At 42.1% G+C, this 22,661-nt stretch overlaps 1 protein-coding gene across 3 annotated transcripts in view; it reads right to left on the bottom strand.

The window, feature by feature from the left end:
* The window catches only part of TBL1X (transducin beta like 1 X-linked), a 133,543-nt gene that overhangs the window by 32,603 nt on the left and 78,279 nt on the right, over positions 1-22,661 (bottom strand). For all 3 annotated transcript variants that reach the window (XM_081197100.1, XM_081197099.1, XM_081197098.1), the window contains exon 3: positions 19,267-19,374. The gene's annotated coding sequence lies outside the window, so the exon portion shown is untranslated. The remainder of the gene's footprint in view (positions 1-19,266; positions 19,375-22,661) is intronic.

Raw genomic sequence — 22,661 nt, 5'->3', positions numbered from 1 at the left:
ACGACCAATACCTATATCATAACCAAAACAGACATAAGACAGCAGAAAAATGCCTGGGAGAAGACAGCCTTTGCCCGTCACTGAAAAATATATTAATGTCGGCACCAAGAATATAGCTCTTAGTAACAATCCAAATATAGCTATTAGTAACAATATGTATTTACATGATCGATGGTTCTTTTTATCTTGATTAGAATCCCTTTATTAATTAGATTAGAAGCCAAAGGAAAATCATTGTGTCTATAAAACCGCTTAAGTACACAAATCATAAATAACCTACATCCTCCTTCAAAACAGCGACTTTTTTTCTCCGTTTGCATTAGCATTCCAAACACCTACATCTCTGGATGCATTAATACATTTTGTCCTGAAGACAGTAAACAAGAATTTGCTTGGCATAAATAAACCACTTTGCATCTTCATACACACTATTACGATGCAATGCTAAAAAACAAGGCTTTTTGTTGTTTGTTCCTTCCATCTACATTTCTACAGGTGCCACAGGGCCAACCAAACACAGACAACAAGAAGGATGAAGGAAACAGAGGGTGGCTCACATGTGGTCATGTGAAGGTAAGCTGTGCCTAAGTATGAATGTGCAGTCTCCCAGGGAGGAGATCTCAGCTGTTTAGCTCCTTCTTGGTTGGTTTTGCTGTTGTACAATACCAAGTTGTGCAGTGGCTGAACAGGTCATCCGAACCCAGGCTCGTAGTTTAGTTCTTAGCTACAGTATGTGGCTAAGGAAGAGAGAGCTTAATCACCCATTCCTGTTCAGACAACACGCAGTGCAGCATGGCAACAAAAGTGACAAGCAAAACAGCTGCAAGCTCCTTTCCAGGAAATCACATGTTCACACAGATCATGTGAACAGGCTCCCTGTGCATTCCAATGCCATATTTTCTTTTCCATAATGGACACGTCATGCATCTGTGCACACAGTAATCTCGCATCTAATGCTTTGCATTTAAACAGTCCTTTTCCTTCACGTGCGTCGTACTTTAAGCAAGCATGTCTGAGTTTAGTTTTGTATAGTGTACCTTTGCTTCCGCTGTTATAGCATAGCCTGCTGGTATGCTTTAAATTTATAAAGCAAGAACACAAGCCTTGGCTACGATTGCTGGGAACAAGCTCTGAGCTTGCAACTTGCCGGTTTGGAGGACTCACTCAAATCACAATTTGCCAGTTCAGATGTAGCTGTAAACTGTGATTTGATCAAACTAGAAAGTACAGTGGTACCTTGGTTTTCGAACGCAATCCGTTCCAGAAGACCGTTCAACTTCCGAAAGGTTCGAAAACCAAGGCACAAAGGGCAATTTCAATGAAAAAAAGGGGGGGGGGACTCAGCGGAAGCCGTTCCGACTTCCGAGGCACGTTTGAAAACGGAAGCATTTACTTCCGGGTTTTTGGCATTTGAAAACCAAAACGTTTGGCTTCCAGGACACTCAAAAACCAAGGTGCCACTGTATTCTACTAAGTAAAGTGTGTGATTTGGCAAGAGAGAGAGAGAAGAGAACAGAGTTAATTCCTGATCTTTAAACCATGGATAGCTCTGTTGGTTAGAACATGGTGCTGACAATGCCAAGCCTGTGGGTTCAATCCTTGTATGGGACAGCTGCATATTCCTGCATTGCAGGCGATTGGACTAGATGATCCTCAAGGTACAGTGGTGCCTCAGGTTACAGATGCTTCAGGTTACATACGCTTCAGGTTACAGACTCCGCTAACCCAGAAATAATACTTCGGGTTAAAAACTTTGCTTCAGGATGAGAACAGAAACTGTGCTCCAGCGGCGTGGCGGCAGCAGGAGGCCCCATTAGCTAAAGTGGTGCTTCAGGTTAAGAACAGTTTCAGGTTAAGAACAGACCTCCAGAACGAATTAAGTTCTTAACCTGAGGTACCACTGTACTTTCCAACTATGATTCTAGGACTGAAGAATCAGAGAAGAAGGTGTCTGAATGAAGCCTAAGTATGCAATCTTGATTAAACATTGGAAGAAGTGATTTGCTAGATCAAATCAAAGTTCTCCTCCTTTAGTACTCTTTGCAAGAAACCCAGTGACTAGCAGGTTTTAGGTGGTTCACCTGAAATGAAACAGTAGTCCAATGGCAGATTGCTATATACCTTCTGCCAACACCTGGGAGAGCACACATCATAAATTACTAACTAGCTCCCTGATCTAACTAGTAATTGTTCAGGAGCAAAAAAACTATTTCCCCCTTAAAAGGCTACTATTCTGATTATAAAGGAATGGTGGGGAGCCTCCTGCAGTAAGATGGGCAAAAGAATTGTGCCTAAACAATAAAACAAACCCATTTTAAATCACAAATGCTTAATCTGTCTTTGAATTGCTAGAGCAAACTCAGTTTAGTGGACAATGCTGAAGTTATCAGTTCTGCAAAATTACGGCCTCAAGACTCTGACTGAATATGCAGAACTGGCAAAGCTGATGGGGAAGATCCGAAACCAGCGCAACGAGCTGTTTGAAAAGGACTGGCGTAAATTTATACAATATATGAGAGAACATTGTAAACATTTGAAAACGTTTGCAGGTTTGAGTTAAAATATTTTGTAATGTTAATTTTTGGAACTGGTTTGCAATTATCAAGGTAAATTTTATAAGTATAGAAAGAAGGTAAATAAGTTGATATAGAAATGCTAAGATGAAAGTGAATATTTATGAAAGCCGGGGAGTGGGGGGTGGGGGGAGACAAGGCTCAGGATGAGCAAAGTTTCAGATGATGATAAGTATGGATTGTGACTATGGTAAAAAAATTAAACTTAATACAGTGGTGCCTCGCAAGACGAAATTAATTCGTTCCGCGAGTTTTTTCGTCTAGCAAATTTTTCGTCTTGCGAAGCACGGTGTCGGAAAAGTTTTGGAAAAGCTTCAAAAATCACCAAAAACCTTAAAAAAGGCTACCACACCGTGTTCTATGAGTTGCTCCTCGAAGTCAAGTCGCAACTGTATTAACGGTGTTAAGAAAAAGGAAACAAACTTGCAAGACGTTTTCGTCTTGCGAAGCAAGCCCATAGGGAAATTCGTCTTGCGAAGCAGCTCAAAAACCGCAAAACCCTTTCGTCTAGCGAGTTTTTCGTCTTGCGAGGCATTCGTCTTGCGGGGCACCACTGTAAAAATTATTCAAAATAAAAATTATGGCCTCAGGACTCTAGAGAAAGAGTTGCTCAACAACAACAAATTCGTAAGACTCTTCCGACAAAATTAGGAGAAAGATTAAGAGTGCACAAGTTAGGGAGTTTGTTGAAATGCATTCTAATTTTGCTTCTCCAAAAACATTGATCGTCTTTATTTGTCTGAATTCTACTTTGAATCATTTTGGCTACAGAAGATGGTAAGCATCACTGAGCCAGTACTTTGCTTCTTAAGCATATGAACACTGCACAGCAAGACCACGTGCTACTCCATCGTTTTCATTCTTATATTTGTTCACCTCTTTCTCAAGCGCACTGGGATGGATCTGGACTTCATAACGCTTAGAGTAGACCCACTGAAATAAATGAAACTTAATTTAAACATTTAAAGTCCCACTGAGTTATATCCAGCTCAGTTGTACTCAAGAGTAGTGGCCCACCCAAATTAATGAGCCTAAGTTAGTAATGTATATTAACTTCAACAGGTCAACTCTGAGTAGAAAAAACACTGCATACATTGGTTCAATAGGTCTATCCTAAGCATGACAAGGTTTGGATCCAACGCACACACTCCATTCCATACAGTATACTGGGCTGCTAAAGCAAGTTTTGTAAAAGTCTTATTTGAAAACAACAACAACCCAGAATTCTATCTCCCCTAAAATCCTTTTAAGCCCTGCATTTTCAAGCTGTGCCCTATTTATAGAATCACCAGATGTTACACATTTTCCTGATCGCTTTCTGGAGGTGATGTAGGACATCTTTATTTTTATATAGGCCAGATGTTTGGTGGCAGGTTGTTTTTTAGCACTGGATTATTTTACCAATAGTTTCATTTTGAAAATATTGTTAGGTACCCTGAGCCTATGGAATAAATAAATGCAAAAAGCAACAGCATTACCATATAGTCCTGGGAACACAGGACTCAATTATTTTACATCTTGAAGTTACTAAAGAATCACAGGCTCTTCAAGCTAGTGCTTTACTGCAATCCAGCATAGAACTAGAGCCATGTGTTGGTATTTTAAATTGTTCCAGTTAATTAATATTTCAAAAATTAAGGACAATAGGAGGACCTGTGTACTCAAATTACCTGTCCAAATCTTTTAAGCGGAATAAAAAGAAAACCACAATTTTTTTATTATTTTTTTGCGGTAACTGTGCAGCTGCAACACTGCTGAGAAGTGTGTTCTATGCCATTCCAAGATTAAGCATCACAGGACAAAGAATCACATTGATGTCTTATACATGTAAGGAACAGAAGTCCATTTATTGAAGAAAAGATGCAAATAAACTACCAGTCTTCTCTTTGCAATCCCTCACGTATGCCCCTCGCACACTTTCCAATTTCTATTGAAACACACAAAAAATGTTTTACCCACCAAGCGAAGAAAAAAGTTCCTGCATTATATACTATATATACGAGCTACTAACAGCAAATTCACTTTCCCAGAACAGATTTTTATGGAGCTATAATGGCACAACCACAAATAATTTGGAGGTATGATCAGGCATGGAGACGGGGAGATAACCCTAAGGTTTCTGGAAGTGCAAATAACCTTGTGGGGGGGAATTATCCGATTGTGAGGCAGGAAGATCCCCAAAACAACCCAATGAGGACTGAACACTGTTAGTGAGCATGGGATGCTGACTGTGTTGCAGGGGAAATACAGAAAACCAGGATGGTGGTAGTGGAATGGAGTATCCTGGGAAATGGCATAGCTGGGTAGCATTCTCAAGAAGAGCACTGCATGCCTACAATGTTGTTGTTGTTTGCATGCAGGATCAGGAATAGTTTTTGAGGGCAGGACAAACTTGCAAGCCCCCTCTTACATGCTTACAGTGATCCAGTCCCATATAAACAGCCTCTGTGGTGCCAGTGTGGTGTAGTGGCTAAAAGCGGTAGACTCGTAATCTGGGGAACCGGGTTCGCATCTCCGCTCCTCCACATGCAGCTGCTGGGTGACCTTGGGCTAGTCACACTTCTTTGAAGTCTCTCAGCCCCACTCACCTCACAGAGTGTTTGTTGTGGGGGAGGAAGGGAAAGGAGAAGGTCAGCCGCTTTGAGACTCCTTCGGGTGTGATAAAGTGGGATATCAAATCCAAACTCTTCTTCTTCTTCTCTTAAGTCATGCAGGAAGCGTTTTTAAATTAATTTTAATTACGAAATTGTTTTTTCTGTGATTTCAAAATTACACCTTACTGGGTTGTAAGTCGCTTACTGAATAAATAACAATAAGCAGCAACACCATGCTTCAGAGCAAACACACAATTAAATTGGTAGCCAACTCCTACTCAAAGAGAACAGCCACTGAAATCCAACAGACATGCACTGCTTTAGTTCACCAGCTAAATTTTGCTGACGATTTTGTAACTTTTTGGTTGATCTGCCTGTCAATGTTTGGAATTTGCTTTATTCGGACAGACCAACACAGCTGCAAAGCTCTTATAAATAGACTGATTCATTTTAAAGCTTCATTTTTCTGGCTTTTGGGGAGTGGGGGCTTCATTGCAAAACCATGAGTTCTCAAACCAGTCAATTTCTCTTGCATTCTTCATAGATTAAAGATAAAATACAGTAGCTAGGTGGATTAAGAGTGTTTGTGCGTGTGTGTGTGTGTGTGTAAACTCTACCAACAGTAAGGGCTGCTATACTGTCCCTGGAATCAATGTCCCAGCTTAATAAAGCATTTGTTCCTCTCACCAGCTGTCTACCCCCCACCCCCCGTTTCTGCCTAGGCACAAAAAATTCTGGGATTGGTGGGTCTTGAGAGAGCATATGCAGAAGCAGACATCTCTGCTTTTCAAGCACAAGCACACTATCTGTTCCAGAGAAGGCCCTTGCTCCAGAAAGTCCCACAAGGACTGGGCAATAGGTATGGGTAAATTATTTTTCATAAAATATCCTGGAGCATGACCTACAATTTAGCCTACTTTTCCCTATCATCGTTATGGGTAGAGTGTCTTCTTTACAGAAGACAACCCCTTACCCCAAAGGAGCCTTTTGTTTGTTGGAAGAACTCTCTGGTCCACATCCTTGTTTAAAGATAAAGAACCACAAGGAGGTTATCTTTAAACATCCTTGTTTAAAGATAAAGAACCGCAGGAGCTTTGAAATTGCCTATTAACAGCAAGCACCTGGGCAGCAGCCAGAGCAGGTGCAAAGGTCACCTGGTCATAGTCTTCCCCTTGTCATAGTATCATAGAGTTGGAAGGGACCATGAGGATCATTCTAGACCAACCCCCTGCAATGCAGGAATATGCAGCTGTCCCTTACGGTGACCACAGCTTGTGCAAGGCAACAAATGCACAGATCGCCTCTGTGCTTTAGAACAGTGCTTCTCGAACTACCTGATGTGGCAGAGCCGCAACTGGCCTCTGAAGCATCCCACCAAAGCTGGGCTTTGGTGGAGTCACCAGGGATCAGCAGCTGATGTCTCACGGATGAGCCCTGGTCTGTGGACCACCGCTTTGACTAGCCCTGCCCTAGTACCCTTCGCAACCCACAGGTGTTTCCCAGATAAGTGACGTAAGTTTGCTCAAAGTATGGTATGATTGATTTGTATTCTGCCATTTAAGACCAACGTCTGCCTAAGTAGACAGCCTTTGAGTAGCCAGTGGAGGTGTAGAAGGGAGATATGAATTGGTGACCCATAAATACAATACAATACACAGATGGAAAAGCAGAGGGTGGGAGGGGCAGGAGAAACATTGGGAAAGTACCACAAGGAAGAGATATATCCTTCAAACTGGGTGGTTCAACAAAGGTTAAATAGTTTATCTATCTACACACTCTTCAAGTGAACTTTTTGTTGCTTATAGAAGAGCTGAGTGTGCCTTAAGGGCAATCCTATGCATGTTTACTCAGAAGTAAGTCCTACCAACTTAAGCAGTGCTGAGCGTGCGTAGGACTGCACTATACAGCGGTACCTCGTGTTAAGTACTTAATTCGTTCCGGAGGCGTGTACTTAACTTGAAACTGTTCTTAACCTGAAGCACCACTTTAGCTAATGGGGCCTCCTGCTGCTGCCACGCCGCTGGAGCACGATTTCTGTTCTCATCATGAAGCAAAGTTCTTAAACTGAAGCACTATTTCTGGGTTAGTGGAGACTGTAACCTGAAGCGTATGTAACCTGAAGCGTATGTAACCCGAGGTACCACTGTACAATTTACTTAAGAAAAATAGGGTGCCTTAGCTGTCAGCGAATTGAGAAACGCTGCCATAGATATTACTGGTATACACCTCCCCCCCTTCCCCCTCCTACACATAAAACCTATTAGTTTGCTTGGTTTACTTTTCAGTCCTCAGCTGGTTTTCTTAATGACATCAGCCTCCAGCATTTAAGGTCTGAAAGCACAAGTGGATCTTTTCCAATTCCCTTGGCTCCACAGTGAAAAGGGTTTTTGCTGTATTGATCTTTTCTTCATGGCACTTTGCTGAGAAAAAACAACAACAGCCCTCTTAATTAGTTTGATTGTGTTGTATTCTACTTCGTGACCTACTTTTCTAAGACACAAGAACTTCAGTGAGCCTTTTCTCTTTTCTTTAAAAAAATTAAACCCTGAGCTTTAAAAGTTTTTTTAAAAAAAATTATTTACACATTATCCTAAGTAATCAAGAGCAAGGGGAAAAGGAAATATGAAAATAGCTTTAGGACTTAGAACGATTCAAGTTAAAATAAACAAGGAAGATTAGCGGCACTAAGAACACAATTATTTGTGAAGCTGGCTTTAGACAGTGTTCCTATAGTGGACGGATATGTGGAAATTACAGTAGCTACATTCATGCAATAACCTATTCACATACACTTATGAATTGAGCCCACATTCTTTAATTATCTGGTTTACAAAGCAACTAAAGCTGACAAATGTAAAGCTAAAAAAAAGAGAGACTTCCTGGATTAGGGCCACCATAGCATCCAGCACGTGAAGGGTAGAGCAAGGAGAGTCCATGCAATCTTAATGTGATATTAGCGTAAATAGTCTTGCAGATATAAGCCCTTTTAAGTATTATGAACTGCGCCCTTGAGTTCACAATTTGTTTTTAATGTTTCATTATGTTTTTATATACGCTGAAAGTCGCCCAGAGTGGCTGGGGTATTATTATTATTATTATTGTTATGCATAAAAAGGGGTGAACTCACAACCATGTTACCTTGGAAAAGGTGTGTTAAGACAGTGTTTCCCAACCACTGTTCCGGGGCACACTAGTGTGCCGCGAGATGTTGCCTGGTGTGCCGCGGGAAAAATTAAAAAATTCGAAAGATTTTTTTTTTTAAGTCAAATTTTCGATTGGGGCGCCGTCACTAGATGACCCCTGGGGTTCCCTCCCTCCCTCCCTCCCGCTCTGCGCCTCCCTCCTCCTCCTCCTCCTCCTCCGGGGAGGCCCTTCCTGGCTGTCGGCCAAGGCTTGGCGGCTGCCACTCACTCACTCGCTCGCCCACCCGTCCCCTCATCCCTGCACCCGGCCTCTCCCCCTCCGTCCCCGGCGCGGGGGCTGCCGGGATCCGTAGTCCCCTCGCCCTTGGGCTCCGCGCCCGCGCGGGGTGCGCTAACTACGTTTCCCAGCGTGGCCTGGCGGGCCGGGCGTTTTGTTTGAAGCGCTCTTCTCCCGGCCATGGAATGATCGCAGCGGCGGCGGCCGGGCGGGCAGGGGCTCTTCCGCGCAGACCCCGCGCAGCCTGCCTGCGCCCCCGCGGAGATCGGGCGGCAGGATGGAGCCCGGGGATCCCCGCGGAGGCGGAGCGGCGGAGGCGGAGGCTGCCCCCCAGGTAGGGCTGCGTCGGGGGGGGTTTATTTTTGCAATGCTGCATCCGCGCCGGAGGGGACGCATCGGACCGCGGGGAGACCCCTTGGCGGGTGTGCAAGGCAATGCATGCGTGCAGGTGTTGCATGGAGTGCAGTGCAATGCAATGGCAACGCGGCGCCCTGCATGCATGCATGCATGCAACTTCCACCGGCGCTCCGGACTTGGCAGGTGAGGGGGGTCCCCAGTGGGCGGCAGAGAGAGCCGGGAGGGCGAAGGGGAGCCGGGGGGGAGCAGCGCTGCTCCCCGAGCCGAGCCCGGGGGGAAACTTCGGCGTCGTTGCGCCGGGTGTTGGAAGCGGAGGCTGGCGGGGGCCCCTCACCTGCAAAACCTGGTCGCCTCTCATATATTTCGTGCATTGCATTCATCGCCCGCTTTCTCCTCCAAGGAGCTCCCGGGGGCGCGCGTGGTTCTCCCCGTGTTATCCTCGCAACAACAGCCCTGCGAGGTGGGTCAGGCGAGTGGCCCAAGGGAGCACCCAGGGATTGTCCTGGCCAGGTGGGGTGATTTGAACCCTGCTCTCTGCCCGGTCTTCGTCCTCATTTAGCCCCCACATGTGCATGACTGTGCATGACTGAGGTTTTCCCCCCTCATCTTGGCTATGGTGTGAGTCTGTGCTGTTAATTAATGGGGTTCTGCCTTCGGAGAAGATGAGCCAGCCCTCAAGGAGGTGATTATGTAATTTGCTAGCAATTCATGTCCCTCCCAGCGTGACGCTGCGCGCTGACGTCACGGGGCTGTAATGGTGGTGTGCCTCGAGATTTTTTTCATGAAACAAGTGTGCCTTTGCCCAAAAAAGGTTGGGAAACACTGTGTTAAGAAACCTCCATATACTGAAGCAACAGGAATGTGGAGCGCAAACTTATGGCAAGTGAGTAGCATGCTTAACACCCATAAGGGTAAAGGGACCCCTGACAGTTAAGTCCAGTCGCGAACAACTCTGGGGTTGCTACGCTCATCTCGCTTTACAGGCCGAGGGAGCCGGCGTTTGTCCACAGACAGTTTTTCCGGGTCATGTGGCCAGCATGACTAAGTTGCTTCTAGTGCAACAGAACACCGACACCAGAGCAGCGCACGGAAACGCCGTTTACCTTCTCGCCAGGCGTGCTTTTGAACTGCTAGGTTAACAGGAGGTGGGACCGAGCAACAGGAGCTCACCCCGTTGCAGGGATTCGAACTGCCGACCTTTTGATTGGCAAGCCAAAGGCTCAGTGGTTTAGACCAGTGTTCCCCAACCTTGGGCCTCCAGCTGTTTTTGGACTACAACTCCCATCATCCCTCGCTAGCAAGACCAGTGGTCAAGGATGATGGGAATTGTAGTCCGAAAACAGCTGGAGGCCCAAGGTTGGGGAACACTGGTTTAGACCACAGTGCCACCCGAGTCCCGCTTAACACCCATACTTCTCTGCAAATGTTCCCTAGGCCATCTCCCCTTTACTTTTGAGTTTTGAAACTTGGGGGTGGGGTGGCAATGAAAAACAGCCCAATAGAGTACTTGAAAGGGAGAACTGTCATGGGTTCAGGTAGAAGTCACGGGAGAAACAGTTCCCTGTGCATATCGAATTGAGAAGAAAATGGCCCTTATGGGAAAATGTACTCGTCAACATACCATAATCCAAGGAGAACAAAATATGTTTATGAGAAATGATTTTGTTCTATTAAGTCAGTGAAGGGGTATGATTGCCTTCCTACATCAACCCATGCAGCTTTATGGTGTGATATTACAGGCTGGCTGAATTTCCCCCTTTCTCTTTACGCTTGACTAGTTGATTACTTCTATGACGATTCCCTGATTGCTCTACTTTGTATTGTATATTTGTGGGTTGTATACTTGCAGAGATTCGTGGATTGAATATTTGTGGGAGTTTTTCTGTTCTTTAATTGCTGATGTAAGCAAATGTGTAGGTATTTATGCTCCAAGTTTTTATTGTTTCTTGGCTTATTTTTGTTTGATATGGAAAGGCTTAATAAACTGCTCTTCAAACTTTAAAAAATTGAACAAGTAAATCACAAACACACCCCTTTTAAGTCCTTCCCTTTGCGAGTGCACTACACCTCGATAACTGTCTTTGGAAAACATATCAATCATATATTGTGCTCAGAGTGCAGTGGGATGTTGGCTGGATCTGCAATTATTCCATTTCAGGTGTACATAACGGTGTCTGGTATAACCATTTCACTTCTTTTCACAACTTCCAAAAGCCCCCCACTTCGGGCACCGATCCTCCACCCTTCCTTTCACTACATTATCATTCGTGTCCCGTCTCTCCTGCAGGTTCTATCATCACAACAGCTTCAGAAACAGCCAACGTAAACCCACTAAAGAACACATACACCCTGCTCAAGGGAATCACCACAATCATGTGATCTGTTTTCCTCAGAACTGAGAGCCTGTCAGGTTCATATTAGACTTCAATGCATTTGTTAATGGATCCAGTTAAAAATTAAAGCATCATGTCTCCTTCAAAATAAGGAAACGCAAAGCAGCTGTAACCAAAATGCAAAGCAAATGTCAGGCAGAAAGCAAGCGCTTAACTCTTATTATCTTTTCATTGTTAGCAATAAATGGAATACCATTATAAGTCGCACCAAATTGCAAAGCCTGCTCCAGTCTTCACCATCTCATCTCGTGCCAAGAAAGCACAGCATACAATAATATAATTTACCAATAATGTTACGATTTAAGCACAGCTTTAAAAAATATTCTGCTAACCCATATGTCATACAGTATTTGGGACGATTAGAAACATTTAACCCATATGTACTGGCACAGTTAATATCAACTGCCCTTGATATCCTCAATCTGCCATGCGGCCTTGAGGAATCTTGTGTGTCTTTTATGACAGCTGCAGAGTAAGGGGAGGGCATAAAGATGCAGCTGTCCTCTTTGCCTTTAAACCTAACTGTGTCACCTGTTAATTAGCACGGCGGGTGGCAGACATGCTCCGGGCAAAGGGATCAAGAACTAGATAATCAGATGGATTGATCTCTGAACTGAGCCTCTCATTACTGAGTGCAAAATATACAGGAGAATTGCAGGTGGGCAGAGGAAGGAGATTGGGAAACAAACAAACAACCAAACCAGGGTTTCCTGCATCCAGATTTATATGCAATGCATGCTCAGGTATTTTCCACTCCTTCTCTTCTGCAGTGCACAACTCTTGCTCTACCCAAAAAAAGTCTAATCAGAGGCTTGGTGAGTGGTGCAGGAGATAACATTGACCCAGGTTCCTCTTGCCTAAACAGACACCATTGAGTGTTAGACTTTTTGCCTCAATTTCTCACGCAGATACATTTTTTTAAAAATAAGGTAATTTCTGGCAAAAGAGTCACAATAAGGGAACCTGGCAATTTGAATTGGGCGAGTATTTCACAGTTGCCACACTACCGCTGTAGAGACCCTGTCAGATATTCCACAATGGCACCAACAGCAAGGTGACCAGGATCTCAATTCCTGGGCAGGCTTATATGGGAGCAAGCGGTCCCTAAGATGACCCGGCCCTAAGCTATTTGGGGCTTTATAGGCTAGAAGCAACACATCAAAGCCAGCAGAGCCGAAAAAAGACCCAAGTAATAAGCTCTGACCTGCAACAACTATAGACAAACATCTGGTCACCATATTTTGGACCAACTGAAGCTTTTGGGCTAATAATAATAATAATAATAATAATAATAATAATAATAATTATTATTATTATTTATACCCCACCCATCTGGCTGAGTCTCCCCAATCAAGTGTTTTAACAATCAAGTGTTAAAAACAGTACAGCATTAAATATTAAAAACTGCCCTAAACAAGGCTGCCTTTAGATGTCTTTTAAAGATAGGATAACTGCTTATTTCCTTCACATCTGAAGGGAGGGTGTTCCACAGGGTGGGCGCCACTACCGAGCTGTGTTCAAACAGTAGCCCCACTCAGACTACATTGCAACAATACAGTCTGGAAGTAACCAAAGAATGACTGACTGAAGCCAAATTTGCCCTCTTTAATAAATGGCACTGCTAGTGTATTTGCTGACGCTAATGATAATAATAAAACACTCCTACCAACCACCACCACCACCACCAGAGCATCCGGGGAATGCAAAATTCCCAAGCAACGAACCCATTCCTTCAAGGCAAGTGCAAACCCATCCAGAATAGGTTGAACCACCACATCCGAATTGCCAGTGTTCTTGACTAACAGGGCCTCTGGTTTGTCTGAATTACGGTAAGTTTCAGCCTCTTAACGCCTATCCACCTAATGTGAATTGACTCCAGTTTATTACTTCTACTGTCTCCCCAGGACAAGTCAATGGGAACAAGATAGAGCTGTGTGTCACCTACATGCTGTTGACACCTCAGACCAAACTTCTGGGTGACCTGACCAATTGGTTTCATGTAGATATTAAAAAGCATAGGAAACAAGGCAGAACCTTGAGATAAGTCATGACATCTAATGTTTGAACTGGTCATTCTCAACGTAGATCCACTGAAACCAGTGACTTAAAGCAGGCATAGGCAAACTCGGCCCTCCAGATGTTTTGGGATTACAACTCCCATCATCCCTAGCTAACAGGACCAGTAGTCAGGGATGATGGGAATTGTAGTGCCAAAACATCTGGAGGGCTGAGTTTGCCTGTGCCTATTTATTAATGGATCTACTTTGTATATAATTTTGGATATAACCCACCCACACACAATGGTTTTACTAGTAACAGTAAATATTTACATTCAATATTTATAATAAATTTTGAATAAATGTTCAATATTTATATTGAAGCCAAACTATATTATAAAATATAAATTAATACACATTCACTATTTATGATGCTCACAATATGACAAGATACTAACAATTGCTTCCATAAAGAAAAAGCTTGGAAATGGTGGCTGAACACTGAAGCGACAAAGAATGAGACAGGACAAACATTTTCATGACACAGTAACAGAAAATGTTAGTAGCTAGGACAGAACAATCCCTATCACAGGTGGGTTGGGGGGGCAAAGAGCAACTGTGCCTGTATCACAGTATTTTACAAAGTATTTATATTTACTAAGCAAGCACGCTGTCATGCATTTGCCACATCGCAAGGTGACAAGGTATTCAACTCAATATTTGCAACATTTCCAGTTTGGCTTTTGAAATGGCACTTCTTAGGGACCAATTGTACAGGTTATCCATCAGTAAGTGCAAAACAAATGCATGATATCACCAGGTATGATGAATATGAGGTCTGATCAAATAGAGATCACTATGATTTCACTATAATGTTTTCTTCTTCTTCTTATGATGCTACAGTTAAATTAGAGGGAAAATTCTTTGTAAAAGAAAAAGAAAAAGAACACTGAGACCTTTCCAATGAACTAAATGGCAAACTTGTTGGTTCCAGGACCCTGGCAAGATCTTTGTACAGCCCTAGATGGGCATTAAACCATTTGACGTGGGGGCCTTCTATCTAGCAAAGCCTGCCACAGCTAATCTGCCAATTACATTCTCCTCAGGGAACATGTTTTACAGCTCTAGCCAATTCAGCTTCCATTGAAGTCTGTGGGTTTTGGGGGTGGGGGTGGGAAGTAGTTCTGCTCCTCTCTGAGAGTCTCAACCTCAAAACGATATTTGAAACACGTACATAAAGGAGAATTTACCTATAGGTGATTGCAGTACAGCAATGTGAAGTAGCATGAGGGAGATGCAACTGTTGCAGGGTAAAGCCAGCATGCCCTGAGGTAAATGCCAAAACCATAACTTCCAGACAAGTTTAACATTTGGAATTTGGCATCTGGCATATTAAACTAAGCCTTGATCATGGGGTATTATATGATGAAGATATTAAGACACAGTGACTCATCTGTAGTTACTCTTGTTGGTCTGGGAACGCAATATAGAAAAAAAATATATAGCTGGTGAGCAAACATTATTTATATTCCAAGTGCCTACTTGAACATGGGTGTGCTGGGCAGCTATTGAAACAGTGTTATGAAAAATGTGAACCACAAGAAGTCTGAAATCGAGAACGAAACTATCTGATGGTTAAAAGGAACAAAACGACGACACTGTGACATTTTATTTTTGTATAGTGAAGCTACTGCTGTTTTATTGAGTAGTTCCAACAGAGCAAACACAGAGAGTGACTGCCATTCTGTTAGTGGGGGCCCTCATTTTTAGAACAGTGCAGCAAGTGAATCCAATGCATGCGAAAGGCACTGCACAATCCCCCAGTGCAGCTGCTCCCAATTGCACAACATCAACTCTCAAACTTCTTGTGATGGCATTGCATTGGGTCTCATTCATGGAAGACGGAATCGTTTTTCACAAATATACTGACATGGGGACTTGTTTTCTCATTACAGAGAGGGTTAGTGCGATATTTGATCTCCAAATGAGGCCCCTCTTCATGTGTAGTCAGTCACCCTCAGTGGTTAAGCAAAGTGCCACTGGAGATAAGAACTTTCAGTGATCAAACTCAATTTATGGAATGCCTTCTTCAGACATGTAAGAGAGACACTTCAAGTTATTGATATACAGGCACCAAGTTAAAGCCATCCGGTTTACAAGTCTTCTAATTATTGGTTCATGGTCTGCTGTTCTTTTCCATTTTTAATATCTTACTGCTTCTGTTGCTAATCTATGGCTTTTATTATGTCAGTTTATTGTTTTTATTATGTTACCCGTTTTATTGCTTTTTGTCTGCTGCTGATGTTTTTCTGTATTATCATCATCTGGTTATATTTATTGTTTCAGAATGATTGTTTAATCTTTTTAATAGGTCAAAAGGAAGCATGTACGATTAAAATAAATAAATATTACTTGTCCAACAACTTTTAGAAGTGAACTTGACTTGAGGTAGCTTTTTGTTTTGAAGAAAATAGAGAGTTCTTAAGGTGACTAAACATCCAAAGAATAATAATTCGGAAAACGGGTCAATATACATAATTTTCATCTATTTTTTAATAATCATATTTATTAAAGTTTCCAAAAGATATAGAAATACAAAGAGAAAGAAAAAATAAAGTACACTTAAAACCTTACTTTCCTTACCAACTTTCTGGGACTCCCCCCTCCCCCTCCCAACTGTATTCCCCTTTCATTAATTTGGTTCTACAAGCTCTCGCTCCCAATTTAAAACTTAATTTGTTTAACCCACTATCCAATTTGAATTATACAATCTTACCACCATCCCACATCATTAACAGAAAGAAAAAGAAAAAAGATTTTTCCCCAAGATCCACCCCAGTTTCCTTCCACGAATTCCCTTTTTTAAAACACGTCCAATCAAAATAAAAAGATATACAAGAGTTATATAAAGATATAGAAGATAAAAAAAGAAAAAGATTCAAAAAATAGTTACACAGCCTTTGGATTCGAAATCTCCCCCCCCCCCTTCCCCGGTTTGAATTCCCCATGTCCATCAGTCTGTATGTTGTCAGCCTGGAAGTCTCAAATCCATGGCCAGATTTCTCCCCGATTCCACCTTGCCGGTTTTCTTTTAGTTTATTTATTTTAATGATATTTAACTTCAAACGTCCAATCTAAAAAAGGCCTTTAATTCCCTTGATTTTTACCGCTCCGCCCATTGTTCTTTCCGTGTCGTAGTCAGTCCTTTGTTCTTTTTATTCCTCACTTTCTCGGGTTTCTTATCCTGTTCAGCTGCTAAAACGTTCTAATTCAGAAATCTGGTGCCTCCACAGAGGTTGTTGTTGTTCAGGAACAAAAACTTACGTCCAGTCCCTTCCTTTCTTCAATAGAAAATTCTATTGTCTCCTTTAATATAAACACCTCTGTAGACAAAATACTGTTTCAGTTTTGCAGCTTTCCCAGAAAGATAACAAGTCCTGTGCGAATCCCAGAGTATTTTTCCACTTACGACCGTTCTTGTAATGTCCCGAAACCCCTCTAGGGGGATTGTAGTAACTTTGTTTCCTCTAATCCAAAAGTCAAGTTGTTGTTCCTTATTTTCGACAGTTTATATCCAAATTGTAGCAAATTGTAGCAAAATTAACCAGCAAAGTCCTCATAACCAAGTCCTCTTTATATTCTCCAACTTTGACAGCTACTTTGACAGCTGTCAAAGTCTCCGTCTCTCTTCACCAGGCTCTGCATATCGCCCCGGTTCCCAGGGGGGGTTACATTTTCCTTCTCACCCTCCACTCTTCTCCTCCAGCACAGTTCTTATAATTTCCCATCGTGGAATTAATAATTTTTATCAAGAATATGCTTCTCTTTCGACCTTGGTTACACGGCCCTTGTTTTAGCATGTTTACAATAAGGGGGGGACTGACTTCCTTTTTGGATCACCCCCGCTCGTGCCGAATTCGAAAAAAATTTCTTTTTTTCTCCTTTTGAACCCGATTTCCCAATTACTCACGGGTTGTTGTTGATAGTCCGAATTTTCAATGGAAGAAGTCAGCGCTCTCCGTCGAATGGCATGCGGCTTCGCTCGGCAGGGAAAGCAGAGGACTCACAGCACCACGCCACTCCCCGGCACCCGATCCGAAGCCTTTAAAAAGGCTCCTTCACGAGTCGGGAGGGCGCTAACGGTGCCAGCCGAGTCACCCATGTCCACGGGCTCCGTGCCCGTGGTTTTTAAGGGTCCCCGCATCGCCGGCGCGGTAGGACCCAGCCCCTGCCGAGCAGACTCCCTCCGGAGCTCGGAGGGAGTCCGCCATTCGGCGATGGCGCCAACCCGGAAGTCCCATAATTTTCATCTAAAAAGCATATCACCAGGGTTAAAAATACAATCAATAAATAAGCATTCCCTGCTACACAATAACTTAGAAAACGATGTCCTGTGTACAAGTCTATAGTGTTGTTTAAAGGGTACAGATCCCCAAATGGCACCTGTTTGGGATCCTGCAACTTGACTCTACACCCACTGAAGTGATTCTGAGCTTACTGATTCAGTAGCGCTGCAGAGTTCAGGTACTCTGCCTTGAAGGCCATGCATATTCATTATTATAAATGTCATGCTAGCTTGTTATTCAAGAAAATCATTTGCCATGTGACTCAGTACTGGATCAGTACTGAAAGTAGCATACAGTAAACTAGCAAAATAGCAGAAAGTTTTATGAACCTGGATAGCTTTCAGAACGGTTTTTTTTTTGTTAATGTTTAATAACCTACTTTGAACTGGGAGAACACAAATGCAAATTATCTCTCCATTATCTCTCTGTGACATGGTAAACAGCAATCTTTCATATGTCATATGTTATAAATTTCTCTAGGCATCTTCTGATCAAAGCAATTTAGAATATTATCCCACCCCACCCCATTTATTGTACCATAACATGGTATTTATCATATTATATAAATCAATCTGTTTTTTAACAAGGCATTTAACTGAAGAAAAAGAAAGTGTAAGCTAATTTAGGCTTCAGTTGAATTACCTTGTTAACACAGGAAAATCCCACTTAATGTTATGGTCTAAAGGCAGATTTGACAACAAACATCGAAATCTGGTTGATGCATAGGTAAACCAGGAACCATAACTTCACCTGAACTGTGATATTTCCTAGGCACCATGAAAAACATGTTTCCTATTTATTTTCTGGAGTATTGTAATCTTTATTGTCATTGTCCCATACAGAACAACGAAATTGAAAAATCTACATAAAACATTCAAAACCCAACAAGCCTGCTATCCCAGCTATCCCAACCTGGTTAGCCCCCTAAAAACTCTGATACCCCATTTTTAAATACAATATATTCCCATAGAGACCCCTTACACTATGTTTAAAACCAAAATCGCATTTGGGTAGAAACTGTTTCTCAGGCGGCTAGTCCTAGTCTTTATAACCCTGTGCCTTCTTCCAGAAGGCAGAAGCTGAGAGAGATCATTTCCGGGGTGTGTAATATCCTGCTCTATCTCTGCACCTGGAACCATAGATTTGATCCAAGGTGGGAAGAGTGCACCCAATTATTCTAGTATTGTATTGCATTGCATTGCATTGCATTGCATTGCATTGCATTGCATTGCATTGCATCGTATCGTATCGTATCGTATCGTATCGTATCGTATCGTAAGAAGGTTACTGTGACAATAATTTAACACCAACCATGCTGCAGGAGATGCAAGACAATAACATTTATTGGTGGAATATTTGTGATTATCCCAGTAATATAACTATTCAGCTCCACTAGTCTTACCACTTAAAAACAATTATGGTGACTTCTGTTTTTCTAATAATCTCAGAAATGGCAATTGTTATAATCTAGCATTTGTAAAACACTTAGATAAGGAATCAAAATGCTATGTTTCGTTTATTATGGAATAGATGTAGAAATTACTTTATTTCCAATAGATATCCAGTTCTTTAATTGTTTGAATTACCTGGTCGTGAGACCTCTGAGCTGTTGAAAACTGCTTCTTGCAGGCTGCTGAGAAGAGGTTGGGGGTTTGAGTTACCATGGAGATCTCTACATTCGACAGTGGAGAAATCTAGAATGAGAGGATGCCATGGTTAATGAGATCAAGTTTGTATAGAAAGATAAGACCATGCATGTCCCCTGCTCCTGTTTACTACCCATCACCAACATCATGTTATTGCCTAACTAAGGGATAACCTAGTACATTCTTATGTTCTGCTAAAAAGAGGCATCATGGCTACTGGTATGCAAACACTTGAACATAGAGAAGTTGTGAGACATGCCCGATCACTCTGGTCCCTTTCTTATGTCACACTAGGTGTGCAGAAGCTGTTGGAGAACAGCTGAGCTCCACATCACCTGGGTAAAGCTGAGAAGTATAGCTTACTCCTTCTGAGTCCTGGCTGGGATAGCTCCCTACTACACCAGCGTTACTTCTCCAGGAAACTAGGGCATTACTAGAGTGGACAGAAACTACAGTGTTGGTACCTCTGATGTAGCCCAGGGCTTCTTTTATTACCCCATTATGTGCAGGAAAATGCTGCAGGCGCTCCATAGCTCATATCTAAGATGAAACTGCCACAGCTCAATATTATAGTCCATGTTTTCTATCCAAAAAGTCCCTACATTAAATCCCCAGGTTTTCCAGTTGAGAGAAACAAACGTATCAAATTTAGGAATAATCTGTACCCAAGTCCTGCTGGGAGTGGAAAGTTCTGGAATTGATGGATCGGTGATCTGACTCAGTATAAGACCAGGTGTGGTCTGAGAGCAAATAATGCAGCCATTTGCTGAAGCTAAGCAGGTCGGGGGTCTAATCAGTGTCTGGATGGGAGACTACACCAAACCCCATGTATACGGCCTTGAGTTCCATGATGGAAGAAAGGTGGGCTACGAATGTAGTCATAACTCTCCATCGGTTTTCCCACACTAATCTTAAAATTTAGACTAGAATAGCAACAAAAATGGACCAATAAAAAGAAGCTAAAAAGGATGCTTGCAACCAACCAACTTCTTCAAACTATTGTCATATTTTATGAAATTAAACTGATCACTGAATAATAGTTTCAATGCCACCATTATGAAATGTTTTTATTTTAATGTAAGGGTTTGCTGAAAGTGTCTTAAAGTCACATGTGCAGAAACCTTGCAGTACAATCCTATGCCTGTCTGCAGGAAAGTTGAGTCCCACTGAATTTAAAGGGGCTCAGTTCCAAGTGTGCACTGAGGCATAAAAAATAAGTTCACATCTCAGAGTAAATGCTATGAATAAGTCAGTCTCTATTACTTTTTTATTTTTAGAGCATTTTATCTTTTTTTAAAAGTTATTAAAAACAACAAAAATAGAAATAAATATAATTGTTGGATGCAGCTGGGTTATCTGCCAGGTATTGTGTGGCTGCATGTTTAATTGTCTGAAAAAAGCTCACAACAGCTTATTATTTTATTTAAATTGCTTTAAAAATAAATAAATAATCATTCCACATTAGACTATGCATGTGCATTATTACAGTAAAATGTGGTAGAGTATCCCTGGTACGCATGTGTGAGGCTGAGGAAGTTGAAAAAGAAGCAAAAAGCCAGAGAACCAGGAAATTACCTATAGCAATTGGCTATTTCTTTCTACCCCTTTTATATCTACACCTTCCTTTTTAAATATTCCTTTCCCGCTTCCCCTTGACTTTCCATTTCTCCTCTTTTAACAGCAAGTCAGTGTTTTGTGCACAGCTGAGCACGTGCGGAAATCATTAGAGTGTTTTTGGTTTACCCCCCCCCCGAAGACTTTCCACACTTCTGCAAACCTCAGTGTTTCCCAGCCATCTGCTGAGAGCTCCCTTTTTGTCCATTTTGGTCCCATAAGTGTGAGCATTCTCGGAGGGAACAACAAAGCAACAACTCCTTCTACATAAGTAGAACATCATTAACCTTTTATATTTCCTTCCATTGCCAACTGGAAAAAACACCATAATTACCATTCTGGAAAGACTTCAAATGTACAGTACTAGATAATACAACAAATCATGAAGATGTCTTGTGATCATACAAACCTAGGAGCTGAATCATGGCACACAGAAGTAGTTATTAGGGAATAAGGTAGCAATCAGATGGGCGGATAGAGAGCATTTTCTGCAGACTGCCCATCCCTGGAAGGGAAGGGCCCTCAGAACAGTAACCACCAGCACAGGTGATTTAATGCTAACTGGGACATTTTCAGTTTAGTGGGAGAAACACACACACACACACACACACACACACACACACACACACACACAATATCTCACTCCAACCTAAAAACAGGCAGAGGTGTGCCAATTTGCAAAATTCATAAAACGAATGTTTTGTATTCTTTCAAAATGATGAACAGCTTTAATATTCACAAACGTTCCCCAAAGGATAACCTCCAATTCTTCCATGAATATCACAGTCTGTAGCAAACGGCAGCGTTTTCATCCACAAACATGCCGTGAAGCTGGGGGAAAAAATGAGGCCACGATGTTTTCCAAAAGAAGAAATAGAAAGAAAGATGTTTTGAGGCCAGAAGACAGGCACACAAAGAGATCTGTGAGCAAAGCATTACACAGCTGCATTGTGATTTTCCATCCAAGAACACATGGCATTGTGATGGCTGCTTCCAATAACCATCTACAAACTCATTACCAACCAGGATAAAATCTGCATGGTATCTGTACCAGTTTCCACTCACACTGCATTTTCCTGCTAAATTTAGCAGGCTAAATATTACCTCATAAAGAAATGCATTGGTGACTTCGACACCTTTGCTCCAGCAGCAGCCTATCCCATCCTGCCTGGATAACTTAAACACCAGCCGGAGGCCAGAAACCAATGTGTGCTACCCTACCATCTGACGTGCCTTCTTTTTCTCCAGTTACTTTACCAGATACAAAATTACCTGTTCCCTTGATCTTGTTCCCACTTTTTTTTTTTAAAAAAAAAAATCTATTGGCTCATCGATTCTCCCTTCTGTACTGCACACTCTTTCTTCCAGTTCTTTCCCTTTAAGTCAGTGCTCTTTTTTAAAAAAATAATATTACCACCTCTCTTCTTTTTTGGGGGAAGGGGCAGCTATTGACCTTTTTATTCTTTTTCCATGTCTTATTTCTACCAGTTCTGTTCTAGGCCACTTCCAATCTGTTTCCCCCCATGCCTCCTGTTTTAATTCAAATGAGAATCCTTTGTTATTTTCAATTATATTCTTGTAGCTAAATCATCAGGTGTTTTATCCATGCTTCTTAGAAGATGACTCGGCCTTTGGCACAGCCTTTATACTTATGCTCTTTATATTTAATGCCTTTTTTTAGCTTTTCAGTTATAGTTTTATCACTGAAGTGATTTCATTTT

The sequence above is a fragment of the Podarcis bocagei genome, assembly GCF_964188305.1.
Source record: "Podarcis bocagei genome assembly, chromosome: 6".
Classification (NCBI taxonomy): domain Eukaryota; kingdom Metazoa; phylum Chordata; class Lepidosauria; order Squamata; family Lacertidae; genus Podarcis; species Podarcis bocagei.
The sequence above is the reverse complement of the archived record's forward strand: the minus strand, read 5'-3'. Positions and strand labels throughout refer to the sequence as shown.